Source organism: Taudactylus pleione, unplaced genomic scaffold (genome assembly GCF_031769625.1).
Source record: "Taudactylus pleione unplaced genomic scaffold, aTauple2 ptg000238l, whole genome shotgun sequence".
Classification (NCBI taxonomy): domain Eukaryota; kingdom Metazoa; phylum Chordata; class Amphibia; order Anura; family Myobatrachidae; genus Taudactylus; species Taudactylus pleione.
Genome location: NW_028284640.1, coordinates 2,110,519 through 2,132,430, shown reverse-complemented (window position 1 = coordinate 2,132,430; position 21,912 = coordinate 2,110,519).

Genomic DNA, 21,912 nt, shown 5'->3' with positions numbered 1-21,912 from the left:
ATCATTTTGGGGGGATTTCCCCAAACAGTAGTTTTTGGATGATTCCTGCAAAAAATAGATATCCCTGTTATGTAACAAAAAGTGACCCTCCATTGTCATTCGCAAAAGCAGCCCCCATTGTTTGCTATAGGGGCTTGCAAAATATGAAATGAACAAATCTCCTGAAAGCTATGCCACTCTTCTGATGGCGTTAGCCACTGTGGCTGTAAAATGTTCGGGAGAGGGGTCTGAAGGATCCCTCTCCAGTAATAGCCTCCTGCATATGCAAAGATAGACTACTTCTTACTGATAACTGGGACCCATGTAACAACGATTGTAGCTTAACACAGTCCCCCATAAGAGATTCCTTATTGCTATGTTATACGGCGATATGTAAACTTAATTTTGGGGCAGACCGAAATTAATAACAAGTATGCCCCTAAAACAATGGTGTGCTTCATATAAAAAAACCCACTATGATTAATATGAATATTTAAGATGCTCCCCTTGTGTGGGTGAGGATGGAGTTTTGATAATTACAGTATTCTATGATACCCTTCAAAAGTTCAAATTGGCCATTAGGAATTTAAAGTGCAAAGGAGGAAACACAATATTGTAACCTGCAATTAAAGTGTATATATTGTGATGTAGTATCCCTCTTACCTAGCTAGCACAGTGCCTCTTTGGGTGAGTTCAGAGGTCCATGGTTCACAGTAGAAATGATTGTATTATTTTCATAAATGTTAAAACATGTCCGAGCTTAAGAAACAGGAAAACCTTGAAGCGCTATCGATAGATGGGCACTAGACATCCCTAACCCCTGAAGCGTAATGGCCCTCTAGGGGCAAGGGTCATCAGGCCCACATCCTCAAGGCAGTCTCTTATTTCTTTTTTGTAACATGTAGAGGATAAATGTGTGGCCATCTTAAGTTATAATTTTTATCTAAATTAATCATCTGCCATTTCCCTGTCCTCTTTGCCATTTTGTCTAAATCTTGCTTATTTGTACAGATGTGTTGGGTCTGGGTTTTGAGTAACTGGAGAGGACAGACCACCGGCAGTAGTGCAGGGCCAAGCACATCATTCCTACAGTAGATAGGGGTTTCCAGATGCTTGCCTGGGGATGCATAATTAAAAAGTATTACAGAAGACAAAGAGCCAAAAACCAGTATACTAGACAGTACAGAAGCTACGTAATCCTTGTATGCTCCCCTTGCACTTATACTGTACTCATGGGCGTAACTACCATAGGTGCAAGGAGTGCAGCTGCTATGGGGCCCAGAGCGAGGGGGGCCCATCTTCCTTGTCAAAGTTACATGTGTTATATATATTTTTCACCATTGGGTGGTACATAGGGGCCCTTAAAAACTTATGCTAACTTTTGGCGTCATCCTGCCAATGTGTCACAGAAAAAGAGACAGTGCTGTAGTGCACTTCCCTCTATCACCTACCTCATATAGGAATTGAGGGTCTACTGAACATGTCCTTCAGGAAAATAAATGATATACATGCACCATGGTGTTAAGCTTGCTGTAAGCTGTCACAAAGGATAACAAGGATCTACAAAGTATAACTCAATTACAAACTCAATGGACCGATTAAGCTTAATAAGGGAAGGGGGAGGAAGAGTATCTCACAGCTGCCTGACTCAATCTTTGGCACAGCAGCAACAAATGGAGAATGGAAGAAGAGCCAGACCTTCATAGAAGCGGGCGGCAGCAGGTGTACAGCACCTAACGGAGCCAATGGGGCCATGACAGGGTGTATTAAATCCAGTTAATGAAAGAGTCGTTGGTGAGTGTAAACAGCTGTGCAGGGATTTCATGGGAGACTTTCAGGCAGCCACAGTGGTGTGACTTTTTTAGGGCTGTCAAGGAGGTATTTTATTTTGCAGCTGGAGGGGGATTTCCTGGAAACTGCCCTGAGTGCAGCACTGTAGTGTTCTGTCCAATGATGTTTCAGGTGCTGAAAACTACACTTCTCAATATGCCCAAGGAGCAAGGACATCAGAATCCACTATACGAGAGCAGCTTGTTGAAAAAGAGAATGAAGATGGGGATCCACAAAAATGCTGCTGAATAGGATATATCTGCAGTCATTGCTGTCCTGTTGCATAACGTAAGAGCCAAAGGCAAGGCTCAGATAGCAACACAGGCCATCCACTAAGCCTATTATAGAGGAAGAAGATCACTGTGAGAGTGAGTACAGTGGAGACAAGTGCTGTATAGTTATAGATGCAGAGTGTACCCACAGCTTAGAGATCTGTAGGAGATGAGACAGTGCTACAAGTCTCACAGTCAAAGTTGAATATTTGAGAAAAGTGGGCTTCCAGTGTTGCCTCAAGAACTGCCAATGTATAGTGAAGAGTTGCCAGACTAACGTAGGGATCAAGCCTAGAGGGAGTTATGAGTCATAGGGGTCTATGTACTAAGCAGTGATAAGTGACAGAGTGAAAAGTGATAAGTCTGTGATAAGTGCCAGCCAATCAGCTTCCAACTGTCATCTCACAGGCTGTGTTTGAAAAATTACAGTTGGGAGCTGATTGGCTGGCACCTTATCACAGACTTATCACTTTTCACTCTGTCACTTATCACTGCTTAGTACATAGAGCCCATAGTGTGATACACTCGCTGTGTTGAGAGTTACTCCAGAGATGTGAAGGACTGTCAATTGTATGGACACTGACACAAATAGATACTGCATCCTCTAAAGATAGTTTATTTATTTGTAATGAATTGCATTGGAAAACAGTCAATAGAAACAATTATTATTTTTTTTTTCTAACCCTGTCAACAGTATTCACAGTAACAGTAGTGATAACAATGGTTCACACATACAATTGGCGAAGCTTTATTACTCAGGAACGCTTCTTTCTTGAACTGGAAATCTGTAAATGAGGTGGGTTAGCAATATCCTTTAGCACGACTATATGAAAACAGATATCAACAATTCACGAAGAATAGCTTTGCTTAACTAGTATTTAAGTCCCTTACACACTGGCCTGTACTCGTTGGTGCACGTTAGAAGGGATAGGTACCTCAATAATATTTATATTACTCTGATCTCACCTCCATGCCGGCGTCCTTGGGTTTAGGTGTTCAGTCGCTGGAAGTGGAGGTGAGTGGTGGCTGAGTATTCTCCCCGGGGTCTGCTACGGCTTCCGTGCGTGTTTCCTGGTTCCCGTGGTGGTGGGCATGGGCGCAACCATGTTGGTCCATATCACCTGACTAGTCTCTCCCAATGGTAGTCCTGCAGTCACTTAGCTGATCCTCTGATCCAATGACCAACTAGCTAATTGTATTTAGCCTGACTCCAGGAACAGGAAGTTGCTGTTAAACTTCGCTTTCCCGGTGACTACGATGCCAGTATTTGTTCCAGGCTCTATGTTACTTTCTTAGAGTATCCCACAGCTAGTCTGCATCTGACTCCTTAGTATTATTGGAGCCAACTGACATCTCAGTCACCTTTGTCTTCCTCAGTGTGAGGATCCCGGGTTTATGTGTTCCTTTAATTTCGCCCTCTCGCCATATACCGCCTTGAGAAAGGCAGAAAGGTTATAGCTCTCTCACACTGTACCCCAGTTCAGTTATGAGTCCCTTTAGATCGCACAGGTAATGACACAAATGCTGATGAGTGAACTTGATACACTGCAGATGTAATCGTTGGGATAAGGGAAGGTGCTTCGTGAATCCAGACGCAGGGAAAGCTACAGAAACTAGTGCTTGGAAATGGTACAGGAGGAGACACGGGAAACTGGTAAATGTGCCAGAGCTGAAAAAACACAGGAGGATAAACTGAACCAAAACTTGAAGTTAAACAAAAGTAAGACACTAGAAATCCAGACATTGATATGCTCAGTGTGATGGCCTAAGTACCCCCCCCCCCAGCATCTTACAACCCTGCTACTCAGCCCATCTCAAAATAGTATACTTTTTACAGCCTGTTTCTGCTTTCCTGTGTATTGGACATTAATAGGACCTTATATCAAGGAGTCTGACCATGTTGTGTTACTGTGTGTAATATGTAATTCCCATGGCGGGAAATAGTCCCTGCTGTATATACAAGTGTTTGTGCCTATCAGTGTATAATTTCTCTAAAGCCTGATATGTTACGTATTAGATGCATGTGGCATATGTAATGATGTTATAATGTATGGTAAGGATGCAGGGGAAACCATCCCCCTCCCACTGGAATGTAGAGGCAGCCAGGTAACTGTGTGCCAGCTGATATCCCCCTCAGGAAATTACAAAGCCGATAACCGTCACAGCCCCCTGCTCTAAACTGAAGACAGGAAGCTTGAATCAGCTGGAAGGCCTCTGACATCACAAATAATGACAAGGGATTAACAGGGACTCCTTCTATAGCCCCAGGGGAGCCAGCCCTCTGATCAACATGATTAAGTTTCCCTTGTACCAAAGTGGACATTGTGAGACTGGCTGTATCATATATATGTGTGTACAATACACTGATAAAGGAAATGAAAGGGCCCAGGAGTCTGTAACATATCTATCTATCCATATATATATATGTATATTGATATATATATATATATATATACATATAAATCCATAATCCTACTCAAGAGATAAAATGAATACGTGCCGGGTGCCTTCCTCTGTATAGCCTCATAAATACAAGATAAGCTGTATATATATAGTCCTGCTGGCGGTACTCCGTAATAAACTGGATACACAACTCAGTACATAGATATCTATGCACTATCTATGCACTGAGTTGTGTGTCCAGTTTATTACGGAGTGCTGCCAGCAGGACTATATATATATATATATATATATATACAGTGATATAAGCATAGGAGAAGTCTGGGATGGCATATATGTGTGTCCCAGATTCCTATCATATGTGTTTTAAAAAACCCCAGGAAAAGTCTGTTATGCCAAACAGACCAGTAGTGTTGGCTTTTGGTAAAAGCAGAATAATGGGTCCTGGGGGTGTGGATGTAAGAAGAGAGGGAGGGCTCCATCTACAGGCCATTCCAGGTGTTGGGCCTTTCAGTCTGAGAGCAGGCTGATTAGTGGTTGCACCTGGAAGTGGCTCAGATAAGCTGTGTTAGGTTTTGTTTCAGTGTCTCACATATCCTGGGAGAGAACAGACACTGAGGTTTGTTCAGAGACACTGTGGCATTTGGAAGTGCTATGTTTGTGTCTGTGGTAAGGCAGTAGTCCCTGCCACTTGTAGAGAGGGAATAACCTGTCTAGTCAGTGCCCAGACAGGCTAGGATTTATTTTTATGTTTTGTTTATTTTGTTGTTTATATTGCAAAATAAAACTGGTTCCGACCAGCTTGCATGAAAATCCTGGACTGTGTGCTGTTTCCGGGCTGCTCTGTGTAAGGAGGTGTCCATCTACCCCAGGAGAGGGACCCCTACCCTGAATATATCACAAGTGGTAGAGAATGCGGGCAGACACACGGAAAACTGCAGCAAGAGGAAACATTTTGCATTGAAAATTTAAAGAGACAGACACCAATTTGTTGTTTGGATGTCAACCTGTGTTTTGTGGAATCCACAAAAGTGGTGTTGGTAGATGCTTAGAGAAGCATGATTCCACTTCCAACCTACAGCTAAAGACAACATAGAGGACATTGTTAAGGCCTTGCTCCAAGCTAACAATGCTCAGCAGGAAACTAACAAAGCCTTGCAAGAAGCTACCAGAACTCAGCAGGAAGCTACCAGAGCTCAGCAGGAAGCTAACAGAGCTCAGCAGGAAACTACCAGAACCCAGCAAGTCACCATAGAGGAAACCCACCAGGCTTTAAGAGAGGTGGTACAACAGCAAGTAGTCCGGTCTGGAAATGCTTCCCCTGCTCTTCCAACTCACACTCACACCATACGGCCAGTCACTTTCTGCAAAAGATGACCCAGAATGATGATGTGGAGGTGTATCTTATGGCCTTTGAAAGAACCAAAGAAAGAGAGAATTGGTTTAAAGAGCAGTGGGCAAGTCTTGTGGCACCCTTCCTTTCTGGAGAACCCCAGAAAACATACTATGACTTGTGCCTGGCTGATGCAAAAGACTATGTTAAATTGAAACAGGAAATCTTAACTCGATTTGGAGTCACAGTATTTGTTTGCGCCCAAAGAGTCCGCCGCTGGGAGTTCCAAACAGAAAAGCCTCCACGCTTGCAAATGCATGACCTCGTCCATCTTAACACAAAATGGCTGCAGCCAGATACTCTAATGGGACCACAGATCGTGGAAAGAGTCATTATGGATCGATATCTGTGGTCTCTACCTGCAACTCTGCGCAAGTGGGTGAGCCATGCAGACCCTAAAACAGCAGACCAATTGGTTGAACTGGTGGAGAGGTATGTGGTGGCTGAGGAACTGTTGAGTGTGCCCCACCAAGATTCCACAACGGCGATCTCCCATGATCACTGGTAATATTGTTCCAGGGGAGAAGGGTGCTGGGCGATGGAATGCACTTAAGACTGTGGGTTTGAAACCAGGAGATAGGCCAGCCAGTCCATGAAGGTTCCTACCCCGTAATATACTTGATAATAGTAAGATTCAATGTTTCCGATGTGGTGGTTTGGGCCATATTGGTACTAATTGTTCACTCACCTCTGAACCTATGCAATGTGATACTGCTTACCTCAATCACAGAATGTCTTTCGTTGCACAGCCAGCCTGTACTGCTGACCGACAGGCTGAGACAGATAAGCAAATGTGTATAGTTACTGTAGAAGGCAACCGAGTAGAGGCTTTGTTAGATTCTGGTAGCCTGGTTACACTTGTGAAAGCTGACCTGGTGAATTCCTTGAAGCGTAAGGTTAAAACTGTTGGTGTGACCTGCATACATGGGGATACTCGCTACTATGTTACTGCAGAGGTGAACATAGAAAAACAATGTTGTTCCGCGATAGTCTCTGTGGGTTTGGTGCATGGCTTGATGTATGATGCAATATTGGGGAGAGACTTTGCTCACTTCTGGAAGTTGTGGGAAAGCCAATTTGTTATAGAAGTAAATAACCCTGACCCATTTGAGGAGGTTACTGATGCAGTAGCAGAGGGAGTTTCTTCAGAGTTTGAGGTGTTCCCCTTTTCTAGCATGATTGGCGAACCAGAGAATGCTGAGAATGATGGTGGCTCACCAAGTGTTGTGCCTCCTACTGAGATGGGAAGTGTTATTGAGCCAGTTGATCGTCTGCCTGATCTTGAAGTCAGAAAAGAGATCTTTGCCATGGAGCAGTTAAATGACCCTACTCTGGTAAAAGCCAGGTAAAATGTAAAAGTGATTGATGGTAAATCCGTAGACCCTGATAGTCCGTTGTCATATCCTCACATGGCAGTACACCATGATTTTTTGTATCAGGTGACTAAGAAAGGGGAAGATGTTATGGAACAATTAATAGTTCCAAAGGCATATAGAAGAACTGTGTTCATGGTCACATAACTGCAGGTCACCTAGGGGTAGAAAAAATCACTGAGCAAATTTTACAGATGTTTTTCTGGCCTGGGGTCAATAAAGAGGTTTCTGACTATTGTGCATCCTGCCCTAAATGTCAATATCATGCTCCAAGGCCGCATTTTAAAAGTTTACTTGTCCCATTACCCATTATTGAGGTTCCATTTGAAAGAATAGCTACGGATTTGGTTAGACCATTAATGAAGTCTGCCCGGGGCCATCAATATATTCTGGTGATAATGGATTACGCTACCAGGTACCCGGAAGCGATACCATTGCGCAATACATCAACAAAGACCATTGCTAGAGAATTAGTCCATGTCTTTAACAGGTTGGGAATATCTAAGGAAACCTGACTGACCAAGGTACCCCATTTATGTCAAAAATCATGAAAGAGTTATGCCGCCTGTTTAAAATTGATCAGTTAAGAACTTCTGTGTATCACCCCCAAACCGATGGGTTAGTGGAGAGGTTTAACAAAACTTTAAAACACATGCTTAGAAAAGTAGTGGACAAAGATGGTAGAGATTGGGATTACTTGTTGCCTTATATGTTGTTGGCCATAAGAGAGGTTCCCCAATCCTCCACCAGGTTTTCACCTTTCGATTTGTTGTACGGGAGACACCCAAGGGGATTACTAGACATTGCCAAAGAGACATGGGAGGGGCAGTCCAGTCCGTATAAAACTGTTATTGAGCATGTTTCCCAAATGCAGGAAAGAATTGCTGCTGTGGTGCCGATAGTGAGAGAGCACTTGGAACGGGCCCAACAGGCACAGCAAAGGGTGTACAACCGCAATGCGTTATGCGTCTTTGCTCCTGGGGACAGAGTGTTGGTGTTGGTCACCACAGTAGAAAATAAACTTCTGGCTAAATGGCAAGGACCCTTTGAAATTCTAGAAAAAGTGGGGAGGGTTAATTATAAAGTTCACCAGCCGGGGAAAAGAAAGCAGGAACAGATATACCATGTACATCTTATAAAACCTGGGAAGGATAGAGCAGCTCTGTCAGCCATCCCAGCCCCTCCAGTAAACCCAGGGCCCTTGGTTCCCAAAGTGACAGTGGCAAAAACCCTGTCGGCAGTTCAACAACAGGAAGTAGAGGAATTTCTTATCAGAGATAGGGTTTTGTTTTCAGATAAACCGGGCAAAACCACAGTCGTTAAACATGACATAATCACTGACCCAGGGGTTAAGATTAAAATAAAGCCCTATAAGTTACCAGAAGCCCAAAGAGAACCAGTGTCTAAAGAAATTAAAAAAATGTTGGAATTGGGTGTAATTGAAGAATCGCATAGTGAGTGGTCAACTCCCATTGTGCTTATTCCAAAGCCTGATGGAAGTGTGCGTTTCTGCAACGATTTCCAAAAATTGAACAGTGTGTCAAAATTCGATGCCTACCCAATGCCTAGGGTGGATGAACTAATTGAAAGACTATGAACAGCCAGGTATTTAACCACTCTAGATTTAACCAAAGGGTATTGGCAAGTGCCGTTAACTGAGAATGCCAAAGACAGCTTTTTCTGCTCCAGAAGGGTTGTTCCAATCAAGATGTTGCTCTTTGGGTTACATGGGGCATCGGCTACCTTTCAAAGGATGATGGACAGAATTCTAAGGCCCCATAGAGAGTATGCTGGGTATACAATCGGGAAACTGGCTGCCTTAATACTGACAGCCGGCTTCCCTACTGTCATATCCTGGCGGGGGTGAAATGCCGGGCATTTAGATGTAGACACCTGACATTTCCCGATGCCGGGAGACCGGCGCCCGGCATCCTGATTGAAGGGATTCCGGGCACCGCAAGTGGACAGCCATAGGGGGGGAGGCTTAGGTTTAGGGCACCCGAGGGGGTACTTAGGGTTAGGCACCCCTCTGGGAGGGTTAGGGTTAGGCTAGGGGGAGGGAGGGTTAGGGTTAGGCACCCCCGGGGGGCACTTAGGTTAGGCACCCCCCCAGGGGACTTAGGTTTAGGCAGTGGGGAAGGGGAGGTTTAGGGTTAGGCACTAAGAGGGGGGATTAGGGTTAGGCACTTGGGGAGGAGGTTAGGGTTACGCACCCCTAAGGAGGGTTAGGGGGTGAGGTTAGTTTATACTTACCTTAGCGACGATCGGGATTTCCAGCACTGTCGGGCTTCCGCTGCCGGGAACTCTGCTTTTGTCGGCCAGGCGCTACTGGGAATCATGCGGCCGGCGGTGTTTCATACCAATTCCGTATGCTGCTGCTTATCTAGATGATGTGGTCATTCATAGTCCTGATTGGCAGTCTCACTTGCCCAGAGTACAAGCAGTGCTGGACTCCATCTATAAGGCAGGATTGACAGCCAACCCCAAAAAATGTTGCATAGGGATAGAAGAAGTAAAGTATCTTGGATACACCATTGGGAGAGGTTTGATAAAGCCACAGCTTAATAAAATTGAGGCAATACAAAACTGGCCACAACCCTTGAATAAGAAGCAGGCGAGAGCCTTCTTAGGAATTACTGGGTATTATACGAGATTTATACACAATTTTGCCACCATTGCAGTCCCACTGACTGACCTTACCAAAGGCAAACAGAAAGTCATGGTTAAATGGAGTCCTGAAGCAGAGAAGGCATTTCAGGAGTTAAAAATTGCATTGTGTACCCAACCAGTTCTGATGACCCCTGATTATGACAGGGAGTTTGTTGTGCAAATGGATGCATCAGATATAGGCATAGGAGCGATCCTGTCCCAGAGCAAAGAAGGTGAAGAACACCCTATTTGTTACTTAAGCAGGAAATTGAATGTACATGAGAGAAATTATGCTACGGTCGAGAAAGAAGCGTTGGCCATAAAGTGGGCATTAGAAAATCTCAGGTACTACTTGATGGGAAGGAAAATCAGGCTGATCACTGACCATGCCCCTTTGAAATGGATGTCAGAGAACAAAGTGAGCAATGGGAGAATTACAAGGTGGTTCTTGGCATTGCAAAACTTTAAGTTTTCAGTTGAACACAAGCCAGGAAGCCAGCTGGCCAATGCAGATGCTTTGTCGCATGTTTATTGTTTGGGGGTTGCAGTTGTTCCACCCCACAGGTCGAAACAAAGGGGGAGGGGGATATGTGATAGAAGCATTGGAGAAGTCTGAGATGGCATATATGTGTGTCCCAGATTCCTATCATATGTGTTTTAAAAAACCCCAGTAAAAGTCTGTTATGCCAAACAGACAAGAAGTGTCGGCTTTTGCTAAAAGCCGAATAATGGGTCCTGGGGGTGTGGATGTGAGAAGAGAGGGAGGGGTCCATCCACAGGCCATTCTAGGTGTTGGGCCTTTCAGTCTGAGAGCAGGCTGAATAGTAGTTGCACCTGGAAGTGGCTCAGATAAGCTGTGTTAGGTTTTGTTTCAGTGTCTCACATATCCTGGGGGAGAACAGACACTGAGGTTTGTTCAGAGACACTGTGTTATTTGGAAGTACTATGTTTGTGTTTGTGGTAAGGAAGTAGGCCCTGCAACTTGTAGAGAGCGAATAACCTGTCTAGTCAGTGCCCAGACGGTGTCCATCTACCCCAGGAGAGGGACTTCTACCCCGACTATATCACAACATATATATATATATATATATATATATATTAGGGATAAGCGGGTTCAAATTTCTGAAATCCAAACCCCCCCGAGCCCCCCCGATCCGAGTCAGATCAAGATCCGAGTCAGGTTCGAGTTTTCCCCCCTGACTTGGATCTGAAATTGAGGCAAAACATCATCATCCCGCTGTCGGATTCTCGCGGGTTTTGTATTCTATAAAAGGTCCCCGCGTCGGCGCCATTTTTCACTCCGGCTGTGGACAGTGAAGAGGGAGGGTGGGAGTTGTGCTGCTGTTGTCATCCATAGGGGCTGTGTCCACTCCAAAGTCCAAAGGGGTACTGTAGTGTTGTCCAAATGCAAAAAAATAAAACATGCTCCCCCAAGTGCAAAAAAATAAAACATTTCTGTTTGTATGCACTGTAGCCGCATGTGCATCAACAAAGTAGCGCCAAGCATGCGCCAGTATCATAAGTAAAGGGCCGGCTGGCTCGTCTGTTGAAGGGCGGTATAACCCCCAAAGTGCCTGAATAAAAAATATTTTTTTTTTCTGTGTTTGTGACTTGTGTGTGCAGTAGCCACACGTGCATCAACAAAGTAGCAGCACCAAGCGTGTGCCTGTGTCATAAGTAAAGGGCCGGCTGGCTCGTCTGTTGAAGGGTGGTGTAACCCCCAAAGTGCCTGAAAAAAAATAAAAAACATTTTTTTCTGTGTTTGTGACTTGTGTGGAGTGTCCCATAAAGGCTTTAGTCCTAAAGGGGTGCTGTAGTGTTGTCCAGGGGGTGCTCTGTCCATCAGGGGTGCTCCCCCCAAGTGCAAAAAAACAATTCTTTTTTTTCTTGTTTGTGTGTGCTGTAGCCGCACGTGCATCAACAAAGTAGCGCCAAGCGTGTGCCTGTGTCATAAGTAAAGGGCTGGCTGGCTCGACTGTTGAAGTGTGGTGTAACCCCCAAACTGCCATAAATAATAAAAAAAAAAATTCTGTGTTTGTGTGCGCCTTAGCCGCATGTATATCAATATCACATAAATGGAGGTCAAAAATCTGTCTGATAAAAATAAAATAGGGAAAGGTCTGGAACCACTTCCTCCTAGTGCTGAAGCTGCTGCCACTAGTCATGACATAGATGATGAAATGCCATCAACGTTGTCTGCCAAGGCCGATGCCCAATGTCATAGTAGAGGGCATATAAAATCCCAAATGGCAAAGTTCAGGAAAATTACCTTAAAAAATAAATTGAAATCATCTGAGGAGAAACGTAAACTTGCCAATATGCCATTTACGACACGGAGTGGCAAGGAACGGCTAAGGTCCTCCCCTATGTTCAGGACTAGTGGTTCAGCTTCAAATGACGATGGAAGCCCTCCTCCCTCTACAATAATCAAACAAGTTAAGCTGGCAAAAGCACAGCAAAGAACTGTGCATTTTAATTCTAAGAAGATATCACAAATCCCCATTAAGAGTCCAAGGACCTCATTCAGAGGCGGTCGTTGCGGCCACACGGTCGTAAGTTAAAAGGGGCCGGATATGCAAATGAAGCGCTCGCAAGTTGCGTCGTTAAGATGGGATCGTTACCTGGACGAGCGAGGGGAGGATGCGGCCGTAAGACTAAAAATACGCCCCCTTCTCGTTCCCATTACACGTCATGTTCGGGCATATAAGGATTAATCGAGTCCATCGGGAACCATCGGAGCTGGTCATGGAGCTTAAGGTAGACCATACCCTCTCTTAAGCACAACGATCAAGTCAGTGTAAAAACCTCCCATGTCACATGTGCCATGACACTACTTAGTTAATTATGCACTCCCATAAAACGCCGTTTGCATAGTCAGGCACGCCTACGTTCGGATCCCCACTCCCCCGTTCACAAGCACCTTCCCCTGTTACCACCGACAAACGCCTCATCCTGTCACTCAAACTAACGACTTGGCTGTGTTCAAGGAGAGAGCAATTTCTGATCGTAATAGCTAGTTTGCGCACGTGCATTGCGAATTTTACGCATGCGCAGTTTAGCGAACATCGGTGGCGTACGACCGTGCGGCCGCAATGACCGACTCTGAATGAGGTCCCAAGTGTGGCGATGGTTGCGATGCCTGACCTTCCCAACACTGGACGGGAAGAGGTGGCTCCTTCCACAATTTGCACGCCCTCTGCAAGTGCTGGAAGGAGCACCCACAGTGATATTCAAATTGAAGATGTCACTGTTGAAGTACAACAGGATGAGGATATTGGTGTAACTGGCGATGAGGAGGAAGTTGATGAGGAGGATTCTGATGGTGATGTGGTTTGTTTAAATCAGGCTCCGGGGGAGACAGTTGTTGTCCGTGGGATGAAAAAGCCCATCACGGTCATGCCTGGGCAGGAGATGAAACATTCCACTTCTTTGGTCTGGAAATATTTCTATCCAAATCCGAACAACAACTGTCTTGCCATATGTACCATATGTAAAGGTGGAATAAGTAGGGGTAGGGACGTTAACCACCTAGGAACATCCTCCCTTATACGGTACGTCACCTGCAGCATGTTTATAAAAAGTTACTGTTAAGTTCAGAAACTGTGGCTAAGACCGTAAGCAGTCCAGGGACACCTAAATCCCGTTGTCCTGTTGTATCCAAGCGCCTGCAGACCACACCGTCAACTCCCTCCTCGTCAATTTCCTCCTCAGTCAGGATCGGAATTAGTCCTACAGGCCATGTCACTGGCATGCATGACTCTCCTATCCGGGATTCCTCCGGAGGATCCTGCATTGCTACGCCTCCTGCTGCCGCTGCTGCTGCTGTTGCTGCTGGGAGTCGTTCATCATCCCAGAGAGGAAGTAGGAACACCACTACTTCTTTTACTAAAGAATTGACCCTCCAACAGTCCTTAACGAGGAGGATGAAGTACGACAGCAGTCATCCTGAAGCAAAGCGCATAACTGAGTCCTTGACAGCTATGTTAGTGTTAGACGTGCGTCCGGTATCTGCCATTAGTGCAGTGGGATTTAGAAAATTGATGGAGGTAGTCTGTCCCCGATACCAAATCCCATCTAGATTCCACTTCACTAGGCAGGCAATACCAAGAATGTACAGAGACATCAGAAAAAGTGTCCTCAGTGTCATAAAATATGCGGTTGTACCCAGTCCACTTAACCACGGACATGTGGACAAGTGGAACAGGGCAGACTATATGACTGTGACAGCCCACTGGGTAGATGTATCGCCTTATGCAGCAACAACAGCAGCGTCACCAGTAGCAGCAGCTCAGAAATGCCAGTTTGTTCCAAAGCAGGCTACGCTGTGTGTCACCGGTATCAGTAAGAGGCACACCACCAACAACCTCTTAGAGAAACTGAGGGAAATCAACGCCCAATGGCTTACCCCACTTAAACTGTCCTGGGGATTTGTAATATCTGACAATGCCACCAATATTGTGCAGACATTACATCTGGGCAAATTCCAGCACCTCCCATGTTTTGCTCAGACAATAAATTTGGTAGTGCAGAATATTCTGTAAAAAACGACAGGGGTGTGCAGGAAACGCTTTGGGTGGCCCAAAAAATTTCTGGCCACTTTTGCCATTCAGCAACTGCATGCCGAATACTGGAGCACCAGCAAACACTCTTGAACCTGCCCTGCCATCACCTGAAGCAAGAGGTTGTGATGCGGTGGAACTCAACCCTCTATATGCTTCAGAAGATGGAGGAGCAGCAAAAGGCCATTCAAGGCTATACATCCACCTATGACATAGGCAAAGGAGGGGGTATGCACCTGACTCAAGTGCAGTGGAGAATGATTTCCGTGTTGTGCAAGGTTCTCCAGCCCTTCGAACTTGCCACACGTGAAGTCAGTTCAGACACTGCCAGCTTGAGTCAGGTCATTCCCCTCATCAGGCTTTTGCAGAAGTAGCTGGAGAAAGTGCAGGAGGAGCTAAGATGGAGCGATTCTGCTCGGCATGTGGGACTTGTGGATGAAGCCCTTCATTTGCTTTGCCAGGATTCGAGGGTGGTCAGTCAGTTGAAATCAGACCACTAAATTTTGGCCACCGTGCTTGATCCTAGGTTTAAAGCCTATGTGTTGTGTCTCTTTCCGGCCGACACAAGCCTGCAGAGGTGCAAAGACCTGCTGGTGAAAACACTGTCAGCTGAAGCAGAACGTGACACGTCAACAGCTCCTTCTTCATTTTCTCTCACAACTGGGACTGCCAGGAAACAACTTAGGTATCATAAGCAACCCGCTGGCGGTGATGCAGGGCAGACAGGACCAAGTTTGTACATCTGGTCCGGACTGAAGGACCTGGCAACAATTTCTGACATGTCTACTGTCACTACATATGATACTGTCACCATTGACAGAATGGTGGAGGATTACATCAGTGACAGCATCCAAGTAGGCATGTCAGACAGTCCATACTTGTACTGGCAGGAAAAAGAGGCAATTTGGAGGCCCCTGTAAAAACTGGCTCTATTTTACCTACATTGCCCCCCCTCCAGTGTGTACTCCGAAACAGTGTTTAGTGCAGCCGGGAACCTTGTCAGCGAAAGGCGTAGGAGGTTGCTTCCACAAAATGTGGAGAAGATGATGTTCATCAAAATGAATTATCAGTTCTTCCAGAGAGACCAGCCTCCAGAAAGTACAGAGGGACCTGTGGTGGTGGATTTCAGCGGGGACAAATTAATACTCTGTGAGGATGAGGATGTACACAACACTGAAGAGGGTGAGGAATCAGTGGTTGAGGAGGATGACATCTTGCCTCCGTAGAGCCAGTTTGTGCAGGGACAGATTAATTGCCAGCTTGTTTTGTGGAGACCCAAACAAACCAATCATTTCAGCCACAGTCATGTGGCAGACCCTGGCGCTGAAATGATTGGTTTGTTAAAATGTGCATGTCCTGTTTATACAACATAAGGGTGGGTGGGAGGACCCAAGGACAATTCCATCTTGCATCTTTTTTTTTTCTTTTCTTTATGTGCTGTTTGGGGCCTAGTTTTTCAAACAGCCATCCTGTCTGCCACTGCAGTGTCACTCCTAGATGGGCCATGTGTTTGTGCAGCCCACTTGTGTCGCTTAGCATAGTCATCCAGCTACCTCGGTGCAACCTTTTGGCCTTAAAACAATATTGTGAGGTGTGAGGTGTTCAGAATGAACTGGAAATGAGTGGAAATTAATGTTCTTGAGGTTAATAATAAAAAAATACAGATCCAAAACACAAAACTAGAGATGAGCGGGTTCAGATCTCAGAGATCTGAACCCACCTGAATTTCGGGGATCCAGGGCAATCCGAGCGCAACTCGGATCTCCCTGCCTGCTCTGGATCACTCACCCGAGGCAAAACCTCGCAATCCCGCTGTCACGGCTCTTAGCCAACCAGCGTTAAGCCCATTGAAAATGCAGAAGAAAAAGAAGATGACACCCGCCATCCCCCGCTGCTTGACACCGCCGGCACCCCCCGCTGCCGACACCACTGGCACCCCCACTGGCAGCATCTCCCACTGTTGACACCACCGCTGCCAACACTGCTGGCACCCCTGTACTGAGGACACCATTAGTGACCCCCACACTGCAGACACCGCCGACACTCCCACACTGAGGACACCACCAGCACCCCTGCACTGCTGACACTGTCTGCACACATGCACTGAGGACACCGCTGGCACCCCCGCTCTGCCGACACCACCGGCACCCTGCATTGAGAACACCCCTGCACTGCCGACACAGTCAGCAAACCTGCACTGAGGACACCGCTGGCACCACCACTCTGCCGACATTGCCAGCACCCTGCATTGAGGACACCTCTGCACTGCCGATACAGTCAGCAAACCTGCAATGAGGACACCACTGGCACCCCTGCTCTGCTGACACCGCCGGTATCCTTCACTGAGAACACTGCCAGCACCGCAGCACTACCATTCCATGTACTGAGGACACCGCCAGCAGCCCCCACACTGCCGACACAGCCAGCAAATCTGCACTAAAGACACCATTGGCACCCCTGCTTTGCCGACATCACCGGTACCCTTCACTGAGGACACTGCCAGCACCGCAGCACTGCCATTCCATGTACTGAGGACACCGTCAGCAACCCCGCTCTGCCGACACTGCTGTCACAGTAAGTGCACTATTGGTGTATCCAACCCACACTGTATAACACACTGTTAGACATTAGAAGCTGAACTTCCACGTTAATGCCACCCACTGTGTCACTTAGCTTAGTCAGCCAGCTAGCTGGATGCAACCTTTTGGCCTTAACTAGATGAAGCAAATAATATTGTGAGGTGGTCAAAATTGATTGGAAATTACTGGAAATAAATGTTATTGAGGTGAATTATACTGTAGGGACAAAAACAGGCCCAAATTATGTGATTTTAGCTGTTTATATGATTTTTTAAGAAAAAAATCCAGATCCAAACCCAGGGGGGATCCAGATCCAAAACCAAAACACGAGGGGCGGCGGCGGCGCACATCTCTACACAAAACCCAGAACCCAAAACACGGAAAGGTGGTTTTGGCGAAACCAATCCTGATCCAAAACACGAAGAATGATCCAGATCCAAAACCAAAACACAAAACACGAAAAGTGGCCGGTACACACCCATAATATATATATAATATATATATATATATATATACAACTTTGATAGTTGTACCATACCACAATAGCTTCCAAAGCTTTTGCTGTGATTTAATGGGGGTGCTGACTTAAGTAACCCCATCCACAGTGCAATATTCCCCACACAGAGAGCGATCGGGTGGCTGACCGCCCGATATGCTGGCACCCCCCTCCCCATAGCGCTGCATGGGATTGTACATCGCATCCCCAGAACAAGTGAACATGTAGTAAGATTTGGAGGTGTGATGTACGATCCCACGGGAGCGCGCTCTGGCCGATATCATGACCACGCACGGTACGATAGAGCAGCAATATCGTACCAATCCGTCGGATACTCATTCTATATCGCACCGTGTATGGGGGCCTGTTACAACACAGTGTGATACTCTCCTAGGTATTGTGTTCTCCAGGCGCTGAACTGGCAGCCTTCAGTAACATCGGCCTATCCCAGGCTGTATCCTATTCAGAGGAGTCAGCGACTTTTGTGGAAGTGAGCTACATTCACATTATCAATCCATTAAGAATTGGTGACATCACAGCAAAATTGGTTACAATGTGCAGTAATAATTGGAATGAAATTGAAATACCGTTTTTTCGGTACAAATCCCGACAGTGAGAGGCCGACAGGTGAAGATCCCGACGCCCTGTGGTAAGTATGCTAACCCTCCCCTCCCCCCCCAAACCCTCACTTAGGGGTGCCTAACCCTAACCTGCCCCCCCTAGTACCTAACCCTAACCTCCCCCCCATGGGTGCCTAACCCTAAGCCCCCATCCCCGCATCCTAATCCTCCCAGAGGGTGCCTAACCCTAACCTCCCCCCTAATGCCTAATAATAACCCACCCTTCCCCTAGCCTAACCCTAACCTTCCCCGGGGGAAGGGGTGCCTAACCCTAAATCCCCCCGGGGGTCCCTAAACCTAACCCTCCCATCCCCAGGCTAAGTGTATACTTACCCGGCAGAGAGGACGATTGGTCCGGCGTCCTTGGTGTTCCAGCGTCGGGATTAACATAGGCGTCAGAATTTCGACGCCTATGTTAAATCCCTTGCCAGGAATTACGCTGTCGGGATTTAGACCTCATATCTATATCCCGTAATAATTCCATGTGACTAGCAGAATGACACTATCATGCATTTGGTAAAAAAAATAGGAACATTTCCAGGGATGAATCTTTAAAACCTGAACCTGTCCCTGAAAATTAGGGGCCGTTATTTATTTATTTTCTTTACATGACTTAGGCCCTCATTCAGAGCCGTTCGCTATTTGCGGTCGTTCGTTTAAAAACAAGGGGTGGCTATTCAAATGATCCGTACGCACATTGCAGTCTGTTCACACCTCTAAGTCTGAACGAACGAGCAAAACATACGCTCGTTTATTTGTTAAAAACGCCCCCTGGCCGCTCGCACCATACGTCATGTCCGCTATTTATTAGATTAATCGAGTACATCGACCAGCGTATGAACTGCTCGCTATTCTTGTGGTTGGTGTTTGCTACCACAAATTTGCGAGCAGTTCTGGCTATAAAATAACCCAGTGACGTGGTCAATGACGCTGCTGTTTTAAATATACACACCCATAAAACGCCCGTTTTGACCTTTAAGCACGCCTGCGTTCGGATCTCCACTCCCCATTTTCAAGCACCTTCCCCTGTTACCACCCACATACGCCTCATTCTGTCACTCAAAATAGCAGGCACTCGCTATATAGCGTACAAACGATTTTCGGCCGCACTGACTGGTTCGCGCATGCGTACTAAAAAGCGTACGCATGCGCAGATGTGCAAACATCGCTCGGAACGAGCGTACTGCCGCTAACGAGCGGCTCTGAATGAGGGCCTTAGACGTTATGAAAAATAAAATATCCATGTATAACTTGTATCCACTGAGTTTTTGTTCTCTCTTTTTTTTTGTGCTGTGCAGATGCAACCCATTTCATAAGCTTCGTTAATCCTGAATCCATACAGCATGTAATCATTTTAATGTGCTTCATTTTACTAATATGAAAAACACATAGAAACGTAGTCTGTTCAGTGAAGATATGACAAGTCATGAAACAATCCCGTTTATAGCATTTTTTGTTGTATTATTACAAATTCAATCTTTAACTGTCTCCTTGTTCAGGGGGCTGTGAATAGGATATTCGTTCTTGTGCCAATGTCGCTCTGCGCCAACGTCAGTGGATTACTGTAACATCCCATGCTCCTTGTTCTTTGCTACAGGTCTCTCTCTTCCTTCTCATGTTTCTGCCTGATAATGAGAGCAATATTTTAAACATACTGATAATTCAGTGTTTAAATAGCCATACACAAGGATTACTTGGGATTATATTGGATTCATCTTCACTCTTGAGGAAATGTTACGTCAAAGACATAATCATACTTTGTCAGTTGTTTGATCAAAGACTTCATGTCACTTTCAGGAATAAAAGTCTCTTTGCTCTGTACGACCTAATTTCACTGACTCCGCTGACATATAGCCTTTTATAGTGAAGCAATACACTCTTTTAACCCCGTATATTAATATGTATTTAAACTAGGGGTGAGCGGGTTCGGTTTTACTCGGTTTTACTCGGTTCTTATCGCCACTTTACCGCAACTTTGGCTCGATTTAATTCGCTATCCAAAACACATGTTCGGCGACAGCCAATAAAAAGATCCGGGTAAAACCGAGTAAAACCGAACCCGCTCACCCCTAATTTAAACGTCTGCTGTTATCTGCAGTATGTATGTATATACTATGGAGCTTAAAGTAAATGCCTCTCTCTGTTTTTGCATTATTTTTAAAATAGCAAGTGCGGTATTTATACACTATGTAGACAAAAGTGATTGGACACTGACAGCAAATAGATCAATGAGATTTTATGGATGTCAGTACTTTGTAGGTCTACCACATACAGTGATTAATGCAGACACCCTTCTTGGCAAACTGTCCACAAGTTCCTACAGGGACCAACTGTGACACTAAAGAAGGATGAGTCGGCCTAGAAAGCACCCGTCGTTCCAATTTGTCCCAAAGGTTCTCAGTGGGGTTAGGATCTGGACTCCGAGCTGACCAGTCCATTCGGGTTACTGAATTTTCTGTATACCAGTCCAGCGTCACCCTGGAAACATGACTGGTGGCATTGTTGTCCTGATAAAAACATTTGGTGTTTCTGTTGAACTACAAGTGCATGGGCCTCCCTACCAAGTGTTCTTGTCAAAACGGTCACATTAGTGGCCATTTGGAACTCAAGAGCATTGGTATGAATTTCGCTTGAGAGGGAGTGTCCAATCACTTTTGTCTACATAGTGTAGTATAAAAGATGCAAGCAACAAGTCACACTTCACATGTTAGATGCCCCAAATTGTGAGCATTCAGATGAAGTAACACAGTTAAATTATTTGGAATGAAGACAAGAGAAATCGCAGAGTCAGAATAGGCATAAATTTTGTAAAACAATTATTAAATAAAAAATAAATAAAATAATGAAAATGATGTTTAATAAATTAAAACACAGAATGGTATAAAATCAAAAATTGAAAAAATTGAAAAAAAAAATTCACATAAAAATACACCAGTATATGTATGAAAATAAAATGACAAAGTCAAAAGTATTCGCCGCACACTTGAATGCTATTAAATGCCATAATTGTAATTGGATAGTCTTCTGATGATAGACAATAACCAAAGGTTGCAAAACTTTTGGAATATAAACCTTCCTTTAAAATGATATTGCAAAAGGCCTGAAGCAATGAATAGTTCCAATTGGTTCCAAACAAGAGTCTTAATCCAAAACTCCTCTGTCAATCAACTGGTAATTATGTGCCTGGTGATAAACCAAAGTCTCCTAGGTTTTTGCCTAGGTTTGAACTTTGTCAGGGCCACACACTGTCATACAAGCCCTTTAAATGGGGATACTCCTAAATTACACTGGTTCCAGGGCTGGCTCCAGTCGAAATTGGCAGTCTACCAAAAACCTGTGAGAATGTAACAAAATTATCCTATTAACCTCAGCCTGAGCAAACTTGATGACTCATGTAAGTTCATATTAAATCCAGAGCCTGTGTGTTTGCATGTAACTAGAACTTTGTAGGCCACATAGCAAGATCTTAAAAGGCCCTCCGCCAGAGGTAAAAAAACCCACATATATTATGCCACACAGACCCCATTTAGATTATGCCACACAGAGCCCATCCAGGTTATGCCACACAGTAGTACCCGTTATACACATTATGTCACCCAGTATTAGTCTTGTTATACATTATGCCACACAGTAATGCCCCTTAAACTACACAGTAATGCCCCTTACACATTATACCACACAGTAATGCCCTTTACAGATTATGCCACATAGTAGTAGTGCCCCATATAACACATTATTTGACACAATAGAAGTGCCCCTTAC